The following is a 2,844-nucleotide window of genomic DNA, read 5'->3' as shown; positions in this document are numbered from 1 at the left end:
ATTCTAATAATAATAAAATTTCATCTATGATTCTAAAATAGAATCCCGTTCTATAATTCTATAAATCATTCTATTCGTATTTGTTGCGTACTCCGTATTAATTTCACTGGCGCACTCCGCTTATTGCACTTTATATCTAATTAGTACACTGCAGCTAATACTAATTTAACCTGTTCAAAATTAGTTTATATAATAAGTGTTTAACCCTGTTCAACCATAAAGCCAACACTAAAACTGTACACAGACTCGCGCTAATCTTATTATATACAAAGAACCCCATATTATAGTACGATCTAATGTTATATATAGCTATATATACGTATATATATATATATAATATTATAAACATAATACAATTGTATTTATGCCGCGCGCGTGGTGGTGTGGTGATTGTGTGTGTGTGGGTTGTGTGGCGTCCGGCAATTTTTACCGAATCTTCGAATTAGTGGTTACCGTAAAAAACATCGAGAGTGCCTCCCTCGGTTGGGTCGCGTGTCTATGCTCGCGCTTCGTGTAGTTTTCGCTCGCGTGCTCGTGCCTTCCCCCTCGGCTGCTTGCTCGCCGCTCCCTGCCCCCTGTAGATCGGATTTCATTCTGGTGGGAGAACCCTGATATATTATCAAAGAGTACAGTAATGCGCCCGTTCATAGGATACGAGATGATAAATTGATATGTCCACGGGCGCAAATCCAGCTTTAGGCACCTTAGGCGTATCACGAAAGTGATGCACAGTATTTACTGTGTATTCATCAACTGATGCACAAGACTTTCCGTATATCAACGAGAATGATGCATAAACCTAACCCTACCTTTAACCCCTAAACACCTAACACCACTTCGTGCGATACTAAGGTTCTATACTTTGTATGACTTCAGGGGGGGGTGCTAGGGTTTGGCTAGGGCGTTCTGATCGATTGCCGGTTCGCATATGACGGACAAGTCGTGCTTGTCGCCATCACTTCGTGGTACTAACGTTTGCCTACAATGTGGATTTCTTTGACACCGCATGTCCACAGCTACGGTGACTTGTCGATAACGATTCAGATCGTCTTACGTTGATAAGTATAGTACGCTTGGACCATACTTCTCATCAATCCGCTTGAGCGCATACTCATCAACGAGATCCTACCAGTTAGTAGTGTCAATGTACCTCATTCCACGACTATATATATATTCACACTCTTATAGTTATATATCACTATATATAACCTCATAAGTGTTAATCTTCAAACGTCCTGGGGACTATAACGAAGATGGAGAGAGAAGTGGAGCAAATCGTATAAAATATTATAATATATATAATACCAAGATAATACGTTAATTAACACGTTTTCACCGAATGGCACCAGTGACTGTGTGAGCGATCTCACCTTGCTTGACTAGGCACCTACAGTACTTGACCACGTCACAGCTCCAATCGCAGGCAGTACCGTATAGTAATCAGTGACAGTGTCAGTGATTGTGTGTAAGTGTATGCGGGAAGTCCAACACCTACGATTTGCTCAAATTTGTGCACCAACGGGATATCTCCAATATAACTTCCTCTATCGCTAACATAATATAAGTTTACCGGAATAAGTAATCAAAGATAAGATTTCTATCCGTGGCCGGCTGAAACGCGATGAACACGTATTTACAACTGTACCGAGGTTCTCGCGGTGCACACTGGAGCGTGCTGCCACCTATTGGCGAATTAAATGTGTGAATAATACCGTATTTCCGATGCGTGTATATTTATTGAAACGAAGAAAAATAATCTAACGCGGATCAATTCAAATTTCCAGCGATGTCAATGTTATGTCATTCCTCTGCCTATAGACCGTACGTCCTCTACTGTTGTACACCACCAATAATGCGGTTAGACCCGATAATGGCGTCTACATTACCGTAATAAATTGTAAAAGAATTGTAGTAGAGGGCAGCAGCGTATAATCAACACCACAATGGGCATGTTTTCTTTGTGTCCGTTCTTATACATTGAAAATGCTTCCTATATTGTGCTGTTTCGGTGTATTAAACGAATACACATATGTAGGTAGGCTTTTGCTTGGTTTACACCATAAGTGCATCATCTCGGTAATATGTAACATTGACGCATTGAACTTCAGTTTTGCTTGTAAAACACACGGTATCGCATAGTCACAATTTCTTCGTTCAACGTTCTACTTCTACTACTACTAGGTTGTCTTCTACTTCTACTTGTTCTAGTTCTAGATCTCTTAATTCTTTTCTTGAATACTGATTGCTGTATTGTAATTTGTATTTCCATCGCACTTTTCTCTTATAAATGTCCATGACACTTTTCTCGTAACTCTAGGTGTTAGCAACTTAGCATACAGATGTCAGAACGTCGGCTGACGTGAACACATACAGACTACAGTTGATTGTGAGAAAAGCCGCACTGTAGGGATGACATCGGAGACAACGGAGCGACCAAGGCGGCATATTGTGCAGAAGAGCCTAGAGTACAACAATGGCCTCTCCTGGAAGGAGGAGAAGGAGCTTAAAAAGGCGATTCATGCTTCACTGCAGGTGTGTCTTCCATGGTGCAGAATGAGATTTTTTCTTTTCACATTTCAACACTATGTCTACATGCGTGTGGCATGAAATAGGTTCACTTAAGCTGAGAGGGTCTATGTCCCCCTGGGTACTGCCGGAACGTACCCTGGGTCTATGTCCCCCTGGGTACTGCCGGAACGTACCCTGGGTATGGTCTGGTATACCGGAACGGATCGAGCCTGACGCGCGCGGAACGCTCGCGCGGCGGGCCGCGGTCGCACGCACCGCGCCTCCCCGCCGCGCGGCGCGACCCGAGCCGCGAGCAGCCGTCGCCGCGCTCCATGC

At 43.2% G+C, this 2,844-nt stretch overlaps 1 protein-coding gene across 1 annotated transcript in view; it reads right to left on the bottom strand.

The window, feature by feature from the left end:
- The window catches only part of LOC106808762 (leucine-rich repeat-containing protein 59-like), a 7,249-nt gene extending 5,596 nt beyond the window's left edge, over window positions 1-1,653 (bottom strand). The window contains exon 1 of the mRNA XM_014811606.1: window positions 1,371-1,653. The gene's annotated coding sequence lies outside the window, so the exon portion shown is untranslated. The remainder of the gene's footprint in view (window positions 1-1,370) is intronic.
- Between the last annotated feature and the right edge of the window lie 1,191 nt (window positions 1,654-2,844).

This window comes from Priapulus caudatus, unplaced genomic scaffold (assembly GCF_000485595.1).
Source record: "Priapulus caudatus unplaced genomic scaffold, Priapulus_caudatus-5.0.1 Scaffold302, whole genome shotgun sequence".
NCBI classification, from domain to species: domain Eukaryota; kingdom Metazoa; phylum Priapulida; class Priapulimorpha; order Priapulimorphida; family Priapulidae; genus Priapulus; species Priapulus caudatus.
This window is presented reverse-complemented; position numbering and strand designations above follow the sequence as displayed.